The following is a 21797-nucleotide window of genomic DNA, read 5'->3' on the forward strand; positions in this document are numbered from 1 at the left end:
TTGGAAATTTCAAATTCTCCGCAAATTGTAAGCAAACAGGATTGTAGTAGTACTCCACACTCGAGTATGAGAATTATTTGCAACTTCATGACAAAAATTAGTAAAATAAAATCATTTTTTTAAACTAATACCTGCTCAGACAGAACGAACGAAATGGAAACTTCAGTTCCTCTTAATCTAATTTTGAAAGAACAATTAAACAAAATGCATATCAATAACGACTTGAGGAAAATGCCAATGCTCAACTAATCCATTCTATGAAATTCTGTGTAGTTAATATGCCTCGATGTGCAAATTCAGATTGTGGTTTAAACTTTAAACAAGAATCGAAACAACATTCATTCAATTTCATTAACATGGTAGCGAAGTGATTTAGAGTAAAATATACTTACCTTGCCGTTCGGATCTTTCAAACGATGCACGAATCACCCGAAAAATGGAAACCCGCATTCACCGGCCAATTTTCTTTTGTTTTGTTTTCTCTGCTTTGGTGGTTGCTTATAGCTGTTGGTTGATGACGATTTTAAGTTTGCCTTACGGGTTGTTACGCGTGGAGGAGGGGAGATGACCGGTTGCTGTCCCTCCGTTCGTCGTTGCTTGAGTGGAGGCCATCAAGAGATATGACTGTTGGCCGATTCACTATGATCGGGGCTAGGACTGGAGTGATTTCGGTGTTGATCAATTCTGTTACTACCGTGGAATGGTCGGTTTATACTTTGGGTCGAGTTAGCTGGTGTAATCGAGTGATGTCTTTTTTATTCGGGATAAAACGAGTTGGTTCGAGCTTGGCTTTCTAATTTCCTTTCTCAGTTTTAAAACCGACATTGCTTTTGAAAACATCTTCTGTTTGTGATCCATTATTTCTCAATAAAATATACTAATTTATCACATCAAATCAATCTTATTGAAATATATATATATATATAATCAATTTCATGCATATATAAACCTCTTGATTTAGTTTAATATATATATATATATATATTGAAAATAAGGTATTTTAAGCAATGTTTTTAAAATCGGACCGGACATTGAACCGGTGAAGGTACTACTGGTTCACTGGTTCAATCGGATTCAACCGCGGTTGAACTGAATTTTAGATAAAATAATTTTTTTAATTTTACATAATATTCACAACAATATTAATATATATGTAACATTTTTTTTAAGTTTACAATATTAAAAGGTATAAAAATATCACAAGTCATAATATATATAAATTAAAAACCATAAAATCAAGTGAAACAAAATGATTCAAATCAACTACAATAAAATATTTAAGGTAAAACATATTAAATAATAAATATAATTATATAACTATAATAAAAAAAATTGAGGCTTAAAAAAATCATAACAAATGATGTCATTTGGTTTAATTTTTTTTTAAATAATCTCACATGGCTAAGAAACATAGAAGAGCATCTCAAAAGTTTAAAGAGTAAAAATATGAGAACAAAACAATCCCACATGACTAAGAAACATAGAAGAGCATCCCAACTTACTTCTATAAATAATAGAGGTAATTTGACATTCAAAATCATGGAGCCTTTTGGTGAGCACAGAGCGAACTATTCTTTCGCTTCAATTGAGCTCAAATTTTAGGTTTCAATTGAACTTCTAATTTTTTTTTGAGTTCGAGCCTTTTTGAGTTTAAATTTTAATAATATATTTCGAGTTCGAGTTGAATTTGATAATTTTTAGCTTGTTAGTTTTTGAGTCGAGTTGAGCTTACTTTTAAAGTTTTCGAGTTTGAGTCGAGCTCAGCAATACTCGAATTTGACTTGGCTCATTGCAAAAATGATGTCGTTTGGTTTAAATTTTTTTTTAAAGAAAAAAAGTGAACCGGCGGTTCAAACCGGTTTTGCCAGTTTTCAGTCGGTTCACTCCGGTTTTACCAGTTTTCAGTCGGTTCTATCGATTTTCAGCCGGTTCATTGCCAGACCGGTTTTGTAAGGTAACTGGACCGGACAGGCCACCGGTTCACAATTCAACCGATTAAACTAGCCGATCCGATCCAATTTTGATAATCATGGTTTTAAGTATTAAATCGATATTTAGAAACAAACTTTATAATAATTATTCGGTGTAAAAACACTTACTTACATTTCTAAAAAAACCCAATTTTATTAAAGAAAACCATATTCAACGGGATTCTGGTTTTCGAGATTCGAAGTGTTATAACATTTTTGATCCTTGATTTTTTCTATGTTTCTACTTTAGCTACTAAAGTTTCAAAAATTTTATTTTAGTCACTAACCAAAATTTTGAGATATTACACTGACATTATAATTGGCCAACTGATCATTGACGCATCCCGAAGGGCAAGTCAAAGATGTAGTGGTGAGAGTGGGCAAATTTTCTTTATCAGCTCTGACTTCATCATTCTTGACTATGAGGTTGATAAAGTTATACCAGTTATACTTGAGAGGTCATTCTTAGCCCCTAGTCTAACTTTAATTGATATTTCGAAGGAAGAGTTAACCATGAGGCTAAATGATGACCCAATCACATTTAAAGTTTTTGATCCAATGCAAGCTTCAACAAAGAAAAGATATTTCTCTGTTGACACAATTGATGAGATAGTTCAGTCGAAATTTATCGAATCAGTCCCAAATACTTTTGGAAAATGATGCAACAACAATAGAGTAGGAAATTGATTACAGTGACACTAAAGTCACTTAGGAAACCAATGTTGTGGATATGTATCAACAATGGAAATAGAAGTCATTGAATGTTGAAAATCGAAAAACACCATTATTTAAACCATCTATTCATGAACTTCCAACTTTAAAACTCAAGCCCCTACCCGAAATTTGAAGTCTGCCTTCTTAGGAGACAACAAGACTTTTCCAGTGATTGACTCTGCAAATCTGGATGCAGGGCAAGAAAAAGAAGCTCCTCCATATTTGGAAAAATCATAAGAAAGCTATCGGGTGGAATATAGCTGATATTTGAAAAAAAAAGTTCATGTTTGATGATTCATGTTTACAAGCCTTCAACCTTATCAAAGGTAAACTTGTGAATGCACCTATTATTGTAGCACCAGACAAGAAAAAGCCATTAGAAGTTATGTACGACACAAGTGGTTTTGGTGTTGGCCCAGTGTTAGGTTAGCATAAGGATAAAGTCTTCCATTCCACCCAATATGCTAGTTAGACTCTAACTAAAGCTCAAATTAATTATACCACCACCGAGAAAGAAATGCTAGCTGTAGTTTTTGGTTTCGAAAAATTTTGATCATATCTTATCGGTGCAAAAGTTACAATCTTTGTTGACCATAATGCATTACGCTACCTATATGCTAACAAAGATGCCAAACCAAGATTAATAGTATGAATTTTTTTATTTCAAAAGTTTGACATGGAAATTAAAAATCACAAGGGATTTGAAAATCAAGTGGCATATTTATCTAGGTTGGAAGCAGGTAATGAAGATGGAACAATTGTGCCAATTATTGACATATTTCCTGATGAGACGCTATTCAATGTCGATGTAATTCCTTGGTACACCGATATGGTTCACTACCTCGCTTGTAGGAACATACCAAAATCCACACATGGGTATCGAAAGAAACAATTTCTAAGAACACAAAGCAATATTTTTAGAATGAGACATATATTTTTAAAGTATGCAATAATAATATTAGGGGTGTTCAAATTTTCGAACTAATTCGGTTAACCGATTGAACCGAATTAGTTCGGTTAATTCGGTCTGCCATCGAATTAGTTCGGTCGATTAACGGTTAAGAAAATTTTTATAATTCGGTTAACGGTTAATTCGATTCGAAATCAGTTAATTAACCGAATTAACCCTTAAATATTTTTTAATATTTTTTCACCCTATAATATGCTGCTCCCCACTTCATGTGCTCCTTGGTTATCAAAACTAGACAGCCATGGAATTAAAGGCTAAAAGTCTAAGGAATATCGAAAACTGTAAGCATTCAAAAGAACAATGGGTTAGTTCCTCGGCAAAAGCTCCTCGACAATGCTTCACTGCCCCCATAATATGCACTGTCTTGATTTGTATAAGGTATGGGCACGAGATAGGCAGGTGGAGCATGGGCAAACAAAGTGGAGCATGGGTGAGACAGCAGTTCAGTAAGTTCAATAGTCCCATGGAATGATTTTGCATTTTCCAACAGAAGACCAGTAACAACAAGGCAGTGCATCCATTTTATAAAGTCAGCAGTTCTCTCCCTGCAAGGACCTGCAAGCTCTTGTACAATCCTAAGAATAACACCCCTATGCGTACATGGAACGGCAGACGTGGTGCAGAGCTGGTTTTGGTTGAGATATTGCAGCACTGATTCTGGGTTTTCTTGCTTCAAAGACAGGATCGTGTTGGCTAGGCTTAGCAGCTGAGGATTTAGGAGAGTTTGTGCACCTAACAAGTTGGACGCGTTAACATCAGATTGGCCGCACAAAGTCAAGCCGAGAATGGAAGAAAGTTCAAGAAAATCAAGCCGTGGAGCATGTTTCCAGGTCCATGAACCTGAACAAAGTTGGTGAGTTTAAGGTCTTCTTGAGTCCAGGGACCTATCTTGAGGCCTTTTTTGTCGCAGCAAGGAGTTCTTCCCATTGGATTATAACAAGTTTCATAACCAAGTATGAAGCGGATGGTGCAGTTAACAATGGAGAAGCACAACCTTCATGTACCATTTATTTTGTAGAATTTCAAATTTATTGGTTTGTTTGAACTAAATTGATAGATACAAATATCTTATTTTAATATAATGTTTGAATCAAATTAATTAGATATTGCAAACTATTTTTTATTAAAAAATATTAAATTTAAAAATTCTAAAAAATTTCGGTTAATTTGGAAATTAACCGAATTAACCGAAATTTATTCGATTCGGTTAATATTTTCATACAAAAGTTCGGTTCGGTTAACGGTTAAAGAAAAAAAATTCGGTTAGTTCGATTAGAGGTAGTTCAGTTCGGTCGGCCACCGTTTTAACCGAGTGAACACCCTTAAATAATTTATCCGCAAGTGTGTCCCTGGTGAGGAAATTGCACCCATTTTAAAACATTGCCATGCTGCTCCTCATGGGGAGCACTTTGATGGAATGCAAATTATTGCCAAGGTGCTTCAATTTGGATTCTATTGACCCACGTTATTCAATGACACTCAAAATTTTATGAAGCGATGTATAGATGTCAGTGCACTGGTACCATATCTAAACACAATGAAATGCCTCAACAATCTATAGTGGACGTTGAACTTTTTGATGTACGAGGGTTAGATTTTATGGGTCTATTTCCTAATTCTTTTGGCAACTCTTGCATATTGGTGGTGATTGACTATGTTTCCAAACGAATGTCAACGCTGGAAAATGATTCCAAGATTTTCCTAAGATTTTTCTAGAAATTTATTCCCACTAGGTTTGGCACGCCAAGATCATTAATCAATGACCAAGGCACTTATTTTCATTGCAAGAAAGTGGTCGTCGCTTTAAAGCGCTATAGAGTTAATCACCGCTTGGCAACCACATACCATCCTTAATCCAATAGACAAGCCAAGGTATCTAATAGAGAAATCAAGCAAATTCTTGAGAAAGTTGTTAATCCTTCTCATAAGGATTGGTCCACTAGATTAGACGATGCATTGTGAATGCTTCAGACTAACAAAATGCACATCGGGTTGTCTCCATTTCAGCTTGTTTATGGAAAGCCAAGTCACCTGCTTGTTGAGATCAAGCACAAAGACATGTGGGTTGTTAAACAAGTAAATATGAAAATATTCAACAACTAGGCAAAAGAGATTGCTTGATATCTTTGAGTTGGATGAGATACGATGAGGAGGTTATGAGAATGCAACGATTTATAAGGAGAAGACTAAGTAATTACATGATAGCATTATTTTGCAGAGATAACTTAATGTGAGCCAACATGTCATTCTTTTCAATTCGTGCTTGAAGTTGTACCCAAGGAAATTACGGTCACGGTAGTCAGGACCATTTGAGGTGGTCAAAGTATCTTCTCATTTGGTAATTACAATTAATGATGGTCATAGCTTCCAAGTAAATGGGCAAAGGTTAAAGCATTATATGGGAGAAACTAAAACGTATCAGGAGACCATTAACTTGGATAAAATTCTTTAAGTCTCTTTTCTGCGCATATATTTTGCACTTGTGTATATAATCTTGTTTTATTTTCTTTATGTCTAAAATTTTCTTTTCACAGAAAAGGTTTAATGTTGACAGAATTTTTTGTCAACGTAAATACTGGACAATTCTTTAAATGCTTTGAAACGATTGAAGGAGGAGGCAGCCACATTGGCAGCAGCAAAGGAGAAGTGGGTTTTTCTTTTCTTTTTTCTTGCATTTATTTTTTGCATGCATCATTTTGTGCATTCTGTTATTATCCTCACATTTTTATGTCATTGCATTCTGGTTGTTTTTAAATTCCAGTGCATCTTTTTGTTGTTTGCATATGTTTTGTTATTGCATCATGTATATTTGTATGTTGTATTGTGTATGTTGTCAGTGCATTTTTTATTTCATTGCATTAAGACAATGCAAGTTTTAAGTGTAGGGGGATTGCATGTAAATTGAAGGATTTTTAAACCCCATTTTGCATGTTCTTGCCTTAAGTATAGAACGAATAGTATAGTTTAATGAAGTGAAGGCTGATTGTTAATTGCATTCGATGCATAAACTTGAGTTGTATGAGAACTTAGATGAATAAATATAAATTTTGTGCTGACGATTGCCTTAGTCGATATAGTAGAATGCAACAGTAGTACTTGATTAGTAAAATACTCTGCTTGAAGTATTACATCACAGATGCTATATAAATAAAAGTTGTCCTTTGTCGATGCATTTAAAAAATTTAATATATTCTACAAATAAATATGATCATGTGTGCGTGATTTGAGGCGACGTTAAAAAGGGAGTACCCTATTGCACACATGCTTTACGCTCTCCCTGAAAGAGTATATGTCGACAGAATGACGATACCTCCTGGGGGTTTTTCACACCCCGTCGTTACTTGTTAGGACTAAAGGTGTTCTGATTTTAGGTTTCTTTGTACTATGTTGTGCTTTATATGTGTACTATAATTCATCTATGATTGGTAACGAAAGCTTAAATTTGGTGTATAATGTTATGATTTTAGGAAATACATCGTGTGATATATTTATGTGAATGTCGGTGCAATTGTTAGGTTAATTCTTGTGCCTTGTTTACTTAGGACTTGTTTGATTCAGAAAACAATAATGTGAACACATACTAGCTTTCTTAAACTTGCTTTTGTGATTGTATTATTTTGCTTAGTTAAGGACAAGCAAACGTTCATGTATGGGGATGTGATAATACTGAAAAAAGCTTGAAATTCTACCTATACATTAAATTGGTTTTGTCCCTAAGTTGTTCATTTCATTATATTTATCATCGTATTTTATTGTCATAGCATTACGTTTAGATTCAGATGTTGATGCATTGCATTTTGCATTTATAAACTCAATTCTACCTCTATCGTACTTTAAAAGGTCGAAAGACCTCTGTCTAATGTCGTTGTCCAAGTTTTGAAGGAAACAATTAATGTTGCCACCTTGGACCATGAGCAAGATGTCACCGTAATCATTGAATGGGAAGATAATATTCTTTAAGTCAGGCCATTATGCTGAGTCGGCCCTTATTCTAGAAGGTTGTATGGAGGATCACATTTTTTGCATGAAGGACAACTATATCTTGGTGAGCTTATAAAAAAGGATGTACATACCTGACCTAGGAGCACTTTTTTCTCTCGTCCTTGGATCCTCTCTTCCCGATCATCTCTTATCATCCTTTGCATCACCAAGAAGCCAAGGTCATGGTGTGCTAAACCTTCACCAGAGCATTCTGATGACCGAGATCAATCGTTACCGACTGCAGAAGTAGCGACATCACATGGAGCTAGCAAGAATCACCTCTTAGTTGCACAATAGGAATATTTCTCGCTAGATTTGATTTATGCTTGAACTTTTTTTATATTGATTTTTACGTTTTTGTGTTTGTGAGAACAAAAGTTCTTAAAACCTTTGGATTTGCAATCTATGAAGCCTTCTTTTGTTTGTGCTTAATCTATTTACTTTGAGAAGTGATATACATGAAAGTGTTATTGCGGTGACATCTCTTGTTACAATCTTTGTCGGCGGAAGTTACCTAATACGAAAACGAAAGTTGGGTAGGATTGTGGGCACAATAGACTAGGTGTAGAACCTGGAAGGGAATGATAATTTATTAAGTCTCAGCAGTAACAAACAATTGCTATGACTGTTAGAGATGCATGTGCTTAATTGTAGTGACAAGCAAAATACTTTTGCTTGCTTATGTGTATAGGTTGACCAAAGTCTGATGAATGTTCAATTTCATCCATTTGTTTAAGTTTCTTTATTTTAAGTTTATTGTCGCCACATAATTTTATTACAACCACAACTCAATCAGTTCACTTTCTTCCTTAACAAAAATTGCATCAATAACAGTAGTAGATCTTCAATTTTGTTCTCTGTGGGATCGATATCTTTAGCCGAGAGGCTATCACTAGTCTTGCATTCGACAGGTGTATGCTTGCACCAGTTGTGGTGAGGTCTCACCAGCGATCACCTCTCTATCCAATTTGCTCTATTCATATTTGTAATGATTCAAACCACTGATATTGATTGAGGAATTTAGTGTCTCATCTGTTGAAAAAAATGTAATAAATTTGAAACTTTGGAGCATATTTTCTAAGTGTAAAGATGAAGAATCGAATAATGAATTTACTGATTCATATTCTACTACATGAGATATTTACATTATTATCTCATATGCTCAAAACAATTCAGTGATAAATGAGAAATTAATGCTCAAAGTAGGGTACATGTGAATTGTGTTTTGTAAGGAAAATGAGAAAACCCATATCACATATTAGTTAGTTATCAAGCAAGAAAATAGTTTATATACACAAACTAACTTGCTAGTTGTTCAATGACTTAGGTTGATATTGTGCCTCGCATGTAAGCGCAAGGGATGCAAATTTAATCTTGCCAAACTCATTGGCGTTGAAGGTGCACTTGCACGACGTTAATGTTTGGATTAGTTAGGCCTACGAATATTTTTACCCACTACGAATTAAATATTTTCCTTTAAGTAAAACTTATCTTTTTAAATATAAAAATTAAAAAGTATATTATGTGATTTCCTTTTAATTCAAATATTAAATATGACATGACTTGCAATTCACGGATATATTCAATATGATACGGTGTTAATTGATTATTTCCGATTTTATTCAAATACTTATTAACATCTGAAATATTTTTAAGGCAGTATTAATTAATTATTTTCAATTTTACTCAGATACTAATTAATAGCCCGAATATATTATTTCCAATTCGTATTCCTTGTGAAATACTATAAATACCGTGCTAACCTACTAGGTTAAAAACGGTTCAAAAACTCCTTCCATAGCAAGATTTGGTTCGTGATCTCGCAAGTTCGTGAACTCGAATGTTAAATATAAATATATTTATATATGTTGGGTGCGAGTGCAGCTACGAGTTTTGACCTAAAAAATAAATCGAATTTTGAGTCGAGTAAGATCATTCTAAACCCGAACGGATTGAGTGCAAGTGAACGAATTCAATTTTTAGGTCAGATTTGAATGAACTAAAATCCTAACTTGGCCCATGGGTATATATAATTACACCCCCCAAGGTGTAAAAATATTTTACATAATCCAAATTTAAGTTTATTTTTTTTAATTTTGTTATTTCAATACAATGAAAATGCATTATTTTTTCATCATGGTTAAGAGTATTCACGTGAAACCAACCTAAATACGATATTAGCGAAAATAAATAAATTGTAAAAGTATGTTTTTATAAAATTATATTAATAAATAAGAATATAAACGTGATTTTATGTAAGGTATAAAATTTTAGAAAATTATATTAAAAATATAGGAGTGTGAAATTATAAATTTTAAAGGGTGAATTTTTATTTTTATTTTTGTAAAATCAAAGGGTGAAATTAGATCAGATATAAAATAAGAGTTAATTGCATCACATATTCTCAAATTATGACCACCATTTTAAATCGTCCCTAAAATTTTAAATATTCTAATTTCATCCCTAAACTATGACTATCATTCTAAATTAGTCCTTAAACCTATGAATATTTTAATTTCATCCCCAAACTATGACCTTCATTCTAAATTGCTCCCAAACTTTTTTAAAATTCCAATTTCATCCCAAAATATACCTATATACTAATCACATCCCTTGTTAATAAAATTGTTAGACCAAGTTATATTATTATATGTTTGGAAAAAAATAAAATTTAGGTTAAACTATGGTTGAAACTAATTACATATTCGGATGAATTTAGAGATGAAATTGGAAAATTCAAAAGTTTGGAGATTAATTTAGAATGAGGGTCATAGTTTATGGATGAAATTAGAATGTTCAAATGTTCAAGGACTAATTGAGAATGAAAGTTTTAGTTTGAGGATGAAATTGGAATATTCAAAAGTTTAAGGACCAATTTAAAATAAGGGTATAGTTTAGGGAGATATGATGCAATTAATCCAAAAAAACCTAAACTATGTGAGTTTAAAATTTTCAAAACTATACTCACCTCAAACACCCTCTCAATCCATCTCTATGCATAAATTTACTTTTACAAGGTCAAACTAAAATTTAAATTATTTTATCCACTAGAAAACAACTATGAATAATTGATTATTTTCCATATTCTTGTGTTAAATTCAAATATATTTTTAACTTGCAAAACAACTTTTTCATAATTTAGTATGATACGAATCCTTAAATGAACTAGACGACAAATCTTTGTTAGAATTGACAATTTTTTTTATAAAAAAATATCATAAAAACTAAAAAACGAAGATGAAGACATTTATTCACCGAAAACTCCAAGACCTGCAAATAGTGCTTAAGCATGATGTCTTCATTCAAAGATGAAGACTGGAAACAGATACTCTCCATCTCCATTTCCATGTAACATGTAACTAATCGACCTATGCTCATTTGCTAATATAAATGCTGATCACATATGCTCATTTTTGAATTTTAAGAACTTACGGTGAAGGAGTAATTCAGGAAACTAAATCATTTTCATTCATATCAGCTTGATACAATTTACAGTGCTTATATAGCTTAAGTTGTTGAAACTACAAGCAACATTATTAACATAATTACAAATGAAACTGCTCCTAACAACTTGAGTTATTCCTAACAACCTTCTCTAACAGACTGGGATTGTAATCCTCTGCAGCACCGTGCATCCTTTTTACACAAATTTAACTGGAAGCTTATTGATCTTTCTTCATCCATGCACATGCAACGTGACCAACACAATCATTCATCTTACATTCCTCCTGCTTCTTCTTCTCTTCCTTCCTTTGCTAAACAAACGTGTACATTCTCTCGAAATGATGCAAAAGCTATTTTTGACAGAGGTTTTGTGAAGCCATCAGCAAGCTGATGTGCTGCTGGAACATAGCTAATAACCAACTGATTTCCAGCAATCTTTTCCCTGACAAAATGCACATCTAAATCTACATGTTTAGATTGTGAATGTTGAACAGGATTGGCACTCAATGATATTGCACTTGTATTATCACACCATATAATTGGTCTTTCCTGCTTTATTATTCCAATATCATTTAACAATGCATCAATCCATGTAACTTCTGTAACCGTATCTGCTAAGCTGCGATATTTAGCCTCCATGGAGGATCTGGAAACAACTTTCTGTTTCTTTGTACTCCAAGACACTAAGTTTCCACCAACTAGCACACACTGACCAGACATGGATCTTCGATCATCCACGCAGCCACCCCAATCTTCATCTGCAAATGAAGTTACTCTCATTGCTTGCTTTGATGGTTTAAAGACTAATCCATATTCAATAGTGCCAACTAGATATCGTAGAATTCGCTTGGCAGCCAATAGGTGATTCTCACGAGGGTCATGCATGTATTGAGCAACCTTACTTACACTATAAACAATATCAGGTCTCGTGTGACATGCATAGAGTAAAGCTCCAACTGTACTTCGAAATTCTCGAGCATTATTAACAAGCTTTCCTGTCTCTTTTTGAAGCTTATTAGAAACCACCATAGGAGTACTGGTAGGTGTTGCTTTAGACATACTAGACTTTGCTAACAGTTCTAAAATGAACTTCTTTTGAGAAAGCATTATACCATCATTGGTACGTTGAACTTCAATGCCTAAGAAATAACGTAATTCACCGAGATCCTTCAATGATAAATTGTCTTGTAAAGAACATACTACACGATCAATTGCAGCAGTGGACTGTCTAGTAATTAAAATGGCATCTACATAGACGAGCACATAGGTTACTTCCCCTTGAGCAAGTGAGACAAACAGCGATGCATCTGCCTTTGACATTCGAAAGCCCATCTGCAACAAACTTTGTTTTAATTTGTTGTTCCAGTTTCTGGGAGCATGACGCAGCCTGTATAGAGCTTTATGCAACTTACATACTAGCTTAGTTCCATCATCAGGCACCTTATCAAATCCTGGTGGTTGTTTCATGAAAACTTCCTCACTCAACTCACCAGGAAGGAATGCATTGTTAACATCTACATGTCGTAGCGGCCAGTTGTTTGTCACTGCAACAGATAAAATAATGTTAAGTGTTGGAAACTTAACTACTGGACTGAAGGTTTCTTTAAAATCTTGTCCTAGAACTTACGAAAACCCCTGAGCAACAAGCCTTTCTTTGTATCATTGTATTGTGCCATCAGGATTCTTTTTCAATTTGAATAACTATTTACAACCAACTGTTGTTCTTCTAGTTGGAAGTGGAACTAAAGACCATGTCCCATTTCATTCCAAAGTAATAAGTTCTTCATGAACTGCGGATGTCCATTGAGTGGACTGCAAGGCCTGATGAATATTAACAATAATAGTAGCATCTTCCCCAGCAAAGAGCACATTTGGTTTAAAAATACCATGCTTACTTCTAGTAACCATTGGATGAGCATTAACCAAGGGTACTTGATCAGGCACATTGTCTACTTCAAGAGACTGTTGTTCAGAACTTTCTTCATTATCAATCACTGGAGTAGCACTGAGTAGAGGAGCATCAGTCGATTGATTCGAATGTGCAGGCACAACATTCAGCACATCTTCTAGATGTGATTTCGAGTGCTACAGATCATGTTAAAGAAACTGCCTGTTGACCAATACATTGTTTCACAACTACAAAAGGAAAGACAACTTCATCAAATTTCACATGTCTACTAATAAATATTCGACCATTTTTACCAAGACATTGAAATCCTCGATGTTGAGGACTATAGCCCAGAAAAACACATTCTTGAGAACGTGGCATCAACTTATGTGATTGAAAATCTCGCAAATGTGGAAAACATATACAACCAAACACTCGCATGGTTTTATAATCAGGCTTCTTGGCAAACAATTTCTCGAATGGTGAGAAGTTTTGCAGCACTTTAGTTGGTAGTCTATTTATTAGATATACAGCTGTTGTAACTGCATAAGACCAGAACCTGATTGGAAGTGATGCTTGAGCCAGAAGTACGAGAGCCAACTCTATTAGATGCTTGTGCTTGCGTTCCACCACCCCGTTTTGCTTAGATGAATGGGGACAGGTGACTCTATGCAAGACACCTTCATGAGCCAATTCATCAGACTAGTTCCTGTATTCACCACCCCAATCGCTTTGGATTGCTTTGATTGGTAATGAGAATTTAGTCTGAACCATTGTTTTGAACAGCCTAAATGCAGTGATAGCCTGCGACTTGTTTTTCAAGAGATACACCCACGTGTGCCTCGTACATGCATCTACAAAGGAGATGCCATAGCGAAATCTAGTTGAAGGCTCAGGTGAAGGCCCCAAAGGTCAGTGAACACGAGCTCAAATGGTATGTCATAAACTGTAGTTGAATCACTATATGGAAACTTATGACTTTTACCCAAACGGCAAGCAACACACAGCTGATTTGCATTACTTGAAATGTTAATAGAAATGGAATTACAAACTGATTTTAAAGTGGCAAAAGCTGGATGGCCTAATCTCCTATGCCAGAGTTCAAATGAACTACAAGTGTCATGTACTGCATAAGCTTCTTCCTTATTACAACCATTCGACTGACTATCCAAAGTAAATGAGTAAAGACCTCCTGTCTGCCTCCCTCGAAGAATGATTTTGCCTGTTACTTCATCTCGAACACTACAACCATCATCATGAAATTCAAAATAGACGTGATTATCCCTAGCAAGCTTCGAAACCGAGAGAAAATGTTTAGTAATTTTAGGGACATGCAGTAGATCATTAAGGCGTAAAGTTTGACAAGATGACCTTAGAACATATTGACCTATTGATTTAACTGCAAGAGATGTGCCATTTCCAACCACAAGATTACCTGGTCCATCAAGGTCGGTTGAATGATTGATATGAGTAGCATAAGGAGTGACATGAAGCGTCACACCCGAGTACACAATCCATTGAGTACGAGATGAATTAAGAGTTGCAGCAGGAGCCACAGTCGTTTACGTAAACACATCACCAACTCCATTATTGTCGGCACATCACGTACAAGCAGCGTTATCAAGATTAACATAATTAACGCTGCTCGATCCATCCTTATACTGTGACCAAGTACTAGTGGTAAGGAATCCTGCAAAATCACGATCGAATCTATACCAGCACCGATCAGTCGAATGACCATTTTTACCACACAATTGACATTGAAGGCGTGCACGACCTCTACCACCAGTTCGACTACCACACATCGTTGAAGATTGTTGTTTGAAGTCATGGGAATCTACAAATCTAGTAGATCCACCATGTAACTGTCCTTGGGCCACACTTGCACTCATGGGAAGGTTCTCAGACTGTGCATCAAAACCAGCCAACTGTGTTTCTGCGTCAACCAGCATTGAGTAAACCCGATCGAGTGATAGAGTCTTAGAACTTGATGTAATAACGTCCATGAAGGACTGATATTCTCTTGGCAGCCCTTTGAGAATACTTACGACGTGTTCAACTTGCGAAATCGGACTTCCACAGGATGCAAGAGCATCACAAACCTCTTTGATGCGAGTGAGGTACACACGCATGGAATCATCACCCTTCCTTATCGATTGTAGCTTATAATGCAGGTTCATCACTGTAGTGGTCGATTTGTTTGCAAAAAACTGAATAACCGTGCTCCAGACAGCCGAGGCAGACTCAACACCAACGAATTGAGGCAGCAGTGTGCACTGATCGTTGATAGAAGCCATGAAGCAAGGGCACTGTCTTATGCCAAGAAATCTTCATACACCTCGTTAACAACAGATGCACCTTCAACATTAACAACAAATTCTGGCGGAATAGGCATGGTTCCATTGAGAATTCGTTCCAAATGATGACTGTGCACTGTGAGAAGAACCTGCTGTTTCCAAAGTAGGTAATTCGATTCATCCAACACCACATTGACCTTTTTATTGGTAAACATGATGCTGAAGAAGAAAGACACTAAGCAACAACGAAAATGAAGACCCCAGGATCCTTAGCGAGAGATACCATGTTAAGAACTTACAGTAAAGGAGTAATTCAGGAAACTAAATCATTTTCATTCATATCAGCTTGATACAATTTACAGCGCTTATATTGCTTAAGTTGCTGAACCTACAAGCAACATTATTAACAGAATTACAAATGAAACTGCTCCTAACAACTTGAGCTATTCCTAACAACCTTCTCTAATAGACTGGGATTGTAATCCTCTGCAGCACCGTGCATCCTTTGCACACGAATCTAACTGGAACCTTCTTGATCTTTCTTCATCCATGCACATGCAACGTGACCATCACAATCATTCATCTAACATTGAACTAATCCAAAAAGGAAAAAGAAAGCAATCGAGCCAATTTTTCCACGGATTGGAAATTCTAAAATACAACTTGTTACCGTAACGCTAAAAAAGCACAAATCAGTTGTAATAAAAAAATTTGTCAAGATTATAACTTTTTATCTTAAATATAGTAACAATTTAAGTTGAAATTATAAATGTTATCTTGTCGTAATATTTTGAATTACAACTAATAATATTATTTTTTGTAACATTTTCGATTGTAAATCGTAAATCTCACAATATAACTTTAGATTAAAAACCATTTTAAATAACCTTAAATTTGAATGTTACACAGAAGAACTACTAATATGAACCCTGATATGTAATCCACGATCTAGGGACCATGGCTACCACGAGAGCTCTTTTTCTCTTGGTTTAAGTTAACAAGTTTTTTGCAATTGCAGTGTCAGAGTGAGTAATGATCAGCTCAGCTCATGTGTTTGTTTCTCTATTTTTGGCCAATAATATTACTCTATCTGTTTCACTCCACAAGCTACTCTCGTATTCATTGCCAAAGACATTATTTTTCGTCACTAACCCCGGGAATAGAGGTATAATTCTAGAGAAGTCCAACCCTATTTTTAGTTGGGTGATTGATTACTTTTATTTTAAAATTGTACACTTTTGTACACTAAAATCAAAAAAGTTATGTTCCGGTCACTTATATTATCAATTTATTATATTTTGATCATTTATGCTATCGATTGTTACATTTTGGTCATTGGACATGTTAGTTTGATTAGGGGTGAGCAAAACTCGATTCAACTAAAAAAATCAATTTTTTTTTCAATTTTGAGTTATTCAAGTCAACCCAAATTATAAATTCGGTTTTTGAGTTCGGGTCGATTTGAAATTTTGAATTTTTGAGCTACTCAAAAAATAAAAAATTTGACTAAGTATTTTGACACTTTTACGATTTAATCTATTTTTTTCATTATTTCTTCAATTTCTCCTTCATTTTAAGTCCATTGTTTTACCAAATTTGAACCACATGCTCCTAAACCATAGTAGAATATATGTGTACTTTCAATTCCTCTTTTTGATAACAAATTTTTTGTTTTTCAATTTAGTCCTTTAATTTTTCATAATTTCCTTATTTCTTCAATTCGTCATTTATTTTAAGTCCTTTGTTTTACCAAATTTGAGCCACATGCTCCTAAACCATAGTAGAATATATGTGTACTTTAAATTCCTCTTTTTCATAACAAATTTTTTATTTTTCAATTTAGTCCTTCAATTTTTTATAATCTCCTTATTCCTTCGATATATGATTTAGTTTAAGTCATTTTTTTGTCAAATTTGAACCACATGCTCATATACCACAATAGAATACATATGTAACTTCAATTGTTATTTTTTTACTAAAGATGTACTCTTTTTTTTATTTAGTCCTTTAACTTTGCATTTTACTCGATTTGGTCTTTTGACAACAATTGGTTGCAAATTCTTTCTTCTCATCAATTCCTAGACTCATTTATACTCTCATCAATATTTTATCCTCAAAATACTTTCTTTAAAATATAATACTATGAATATATTTCATAATTTTAGATTACATTTGATATAATTACATTATAATATATATAGTCAAAAAATTGGAACAAATTATTTCCATAATAATGTAAATAATTATAATAAAATTAGAACAAAAACTCGAATTTCTTAAACTCGTCTCGACTCGAAAAATTTCAAGTTATGTTCGAGTTGTAAAATACGACTCGTCAACTCGAACAACTCGGAATTTTTTTACTCAACTCGACCAAATGGTCACCCCTAAGTTTAATGACATGATCATTAGTCAAAAGGGATTAACTTTTAATTTGATCCATGAACTTTAAATGGAATACTAATTTGACCCTAAAATTTAGATAAAATATCATTTTAACACCTAAACTTTAAATAAAATATTAATACGACCCATTGATTCAACCAAAGTCTTTCATCACTGGCCATGACTCACCATTTTCGCCGCCAAACACCATTGGCCCCCTAAAACTTTTATTTCACTCTTTTTTAACCTCTTGAACGCAAATATGATGTTCGTTTCAACGAAAAATGCATCAAACTCAAAATATAAAAAAATATCGTAAGACATTTTAATTTCCTTTAAAATTAAATCAATAATAAGAAATGTATCATTAATGTTCCTTTAAAAATAAGGACACCAAAAATATAAGTCTATATCGCAATTAAATTTAAATTTTTGTTTATATTTTTACTATGTTTATAATATTAATTATAAAATTTTAATATTTACAAATATTAGATATGTGACAAATTTTAATATTATATTGTTTATGAAAATATTTTATAATTATATAATATTTATATTTTAATAAGTAGATAAATAAATATTTTAGTATGGATTCCTAGAAAGAACCGATGTTCAAGTTCAACATATTATATCTTCTTCCTAATCTTCTTCAACTTATCAGCATAATTCTTTCCTTGATCTTTCAAGAAATCACTTCCACCAACCACCACAAGAATAAGGTCTAGAGTCGAGTGTTTAAGACTACGAATGATCAAGTTGATAGAGTTAATCATCTGGTGATTGATCGTTTCTTTGATAGACACAAATAGCCTCCAAAACTTGTTAATGAGCTCCAAATTAAGGAAGACATCTTTTGAACCTTCATCTTTAGATGTGATTAGCATTGTCCCGCCAAAGAAAGGTGCTAAAAGCACGAAATCTCGAACTAAAACCGGGGCCAAATTAGGTGAACCACCCCTAGCTGAATCGCTAAGTTATGAGCAATATTACCACGGGATAAGTCATTGGATATGAACATCTTGCTAAAATTCACTACATCAATTAACCACAGATCAGGATTATCAGTCAGAGCTTGAGCTTGGAGCCTTTTCATTATTGTGAAAGCATCCTCAATGGCTGCTGGGAGCATGTTCTCCGGAGATAAATGTGCATATACATGCATATCATAATCAAGTATCAAGTTCAATATATAAGATTTTTTGCCATTTTTTTTCAAACAAAATATAAGTTAACTTACTTATAGGATAAACATATTTTATACGATTCTCTTTTATTTCCATACTCACATAGATTCACATACCAGCTAAATGATAAATCGCTTTACAGCCTAACATTATCTTGTATACTTCAAGTGAAGCAAGTGTTGGTAAAAGTGTAACCCCTAGACTCAGCCCATGCGTTACAACCAAATCTAGTGGATTACGATAAAATTTTCCAAAACATTTTTCAATAATTTAAAACCAAATTACGAATAAATATCTTTAGAAATATAGTTGATAACATTAAAATTCAATTCCAAATAATTAAAGTCGTAAAACTGAATAAAATAAAATATTCCAAAACCAGTATCGAAGTAATTATAACATCAGTAACAATAGCAACATACGTCATAAACAAGTATATTCAAAATATTGGCACATGTCACCCAAAATAATGCAACTCGAAAGATAAAAACATTACAACGTATTGTACTAATGTGTCGATCCTCCAAGTGCTAGGTCTGGGATGCCTATCCAAAATATCTGAAAGAGAGAAGTTTGGGGGAGTGAGCTAGGGAGCCCAGTGTGTTCCAACACATCAAAAATATACATATAATTAAGGTTTCAAAATTAGTTCAACATTATAATCATGAAACATCGGTAGAGTACCAAAATCAATTCAGTTCCAAATTGTGAAAACACCAATAGTGTTTTTAGCTTAAAAATACATAATCACCCTCCAACTGAGCATCATATGCAGTTCCCCAGAACTTCATCCATAAGGACTTACCTTAGGCCCAAAGGGCATAGGTGCCAACCTAAGGGAGCACCTTGGGTCCAAAAGATCTTACCCTAGCCGAAGCGTAGGTGCCTACCTGAGGGGAGTGTCTTCAAGCCCATAAGGACTTACCCAATGCACATAGCAGATGTGCCACCCTATGGGAGTACCTTAGGGTCTATAGGTCTTATCACTAGGTCCATTAGGCCCAGGAGCCCACCCAAGAGTCGCCTTAGGTACACAAGGAATTACCAGTTTGATCAGTCTGAACCTATATAAGGAATTACTAGTTTTGATCGAGTTGAACTTGCAGAGACTTCATACTAAATCCCAGAGTACACCAGAGAAAAATATTTTTCAGACAGTAACCAGTGGTAGTAGAAAATCAGAGTTCAAACAGATATCAATTCAGTAAAATAAATAATCAGTGAACAGGAATCAGACAATCAGGCTTAAACTTTAGTAAAAAAAATTAGACTGTAAATCAGATAAATCATACGGAATCAAGTCAAACATATAGACACATTTCAAATAAAATAAAACAATCATGTACACATGATATTTCAAAATCATATTTAAAACAGGTATATGGCACACAAGAAACACACCTCGCAAAAAGAATCAATCTGGAAGATCTACTGAGCACTGTCTTCACTACGCTCTTCAACGGTACGGAAACCTAGATCATAACAATACAGAGTTATTATCGGAGTAGTATACTAAACTGAATATTTAACAAGGTTACAGAGCTATACGAGAAATCATTGCTATCATGGACGAGTAGATCGAGAGGAACCAAGTCAGCAGTCAAACGATCAAAAGATCCACGTGTACCTTAAATATACGATAACATTAATTAGTCATTGACCCTTCAGTTAAATTAGACACGGTAAAATAAGTACTTAATTTACATATGCACATTCGGGTTTAACGGTCAATTTAGAGGTTTTCGGGTTCAAATTTGGAAAAACAAACATCATATTTAGACTCAGTACATCAAAAACATAAAATAACTTTTTAGAAAGTTTAACTTTTTTGGTCAAAGTTAACGGTAAACTCCGAGAAAATTCAACAGTTAACTCTGGTCAAAGTTAATGGTCAGTTCAAATCAACAAGTTGACTCAGCGAGTTGACTCGGTTTAGTCTGAGTCAACTCAGACTAGGTCGGGCCGGTTAAGGTGGTTTGGTTCTTCTGGACCGGTTCTAGAAGGTTTTAGGGCAGGGAAAGAAACCCACGCGTACTCGATGGCACGTGGCGGTGCGTACGACATCGACAGAGATTGGGGGTAAGGGTTGAGTACACCACAAGCAGCTAAACACCATGATCAAGCCAAACCAACTCAAAATTCAGCCAAAACCACTGGAATATAAAACAAAAGGGTCGAAACGCTTACCCACACCGACTGTCGAACGAAACCGATGACATCGTCTGTCGGGTTTTGAGTGCACTGCGATGAGGAGTTAAATTATACCGATGGTGAGGAGAGAAAATGGTCGAGGTGACCGGAGTCGTCAAAAAAATCAAATAGCATAGCTAGGGATTCAACAAAGTTTCTTTGACTTTTTTATGACGTTTGGTGGTCAATCCGAGAATGAGGGTTGAGGGGTTTTGGTCATCGGCTGCTGGTGAGTCGAACGACGTTACGACGTGCTAAATGGTAATCAGATAGAGCGACGAGGATGGTTTGGTTTGGGGTATCACGGGGATGTCTGGTTCACTAACACACATGGGGGGTGCTTTTGAAAATGAGTATTTCCAAAACCGAATTATATATTGTTGAAAACATTTTTGTGTTTTGATATAACAAATTAGTTTAAATGAATTTTAAGATTTTACAAATGATTTTCTAAGTGTATTCGATTTAATTAATCGAATATCAAATTATTACTCCAAGTCTTTTAAGATCAATTTCAAACCTTACTAAATGTGTAAAATTGTGTTTTATACTTAATATATTTTTGAAATAATTTTCACAAAGTATTTTGAACCAAAATCAAGCCTAAAATCAATTTTTCAAGGGCATGCACCGATGCACCAATCCATGCATCGATGCATCAATTAATTTCTTGAACATCGAATGCATTTTATGCATCGATGGACATACCATGCATCGATGCACTCAGTGTATTTGATGCATCGATGCACAAGACTATGCATCGATGCACTC

The 21797-nt window shown here is 34.4% G+C and overlaps 1 pseudogene; it reads right to left on the bottom strand.

Moving 5' to 3' along the window:
* Nucleotides 1-15281: 15281 nt before the first annotated feature.
* On the bottom strand, nt 15282-18814 carry LOC120121920 (annotated as a pseudogene).
* Nucleotides 18815-21797: the final 2983 nt, after the last annotated feature.

The sequence above is a fragment of the Hibiscus syriacus genome, unplaced genomic scaffold (assembly GCF_006381635.1).
Source record: "Hibiscus syriacus cultivar Baekdansim isolate YM2019G1 unplaced genomic scaffold, ASM638163v2 tig00110383_pilon, whole genome shotgun sequence".
Lineage (NCBI taxonomy): Eukaryota > Viridiplantae > Streptophyta > Magnoliopsida > Malvales > Malvaceae > Hibiscus > Hibiscus syriacus.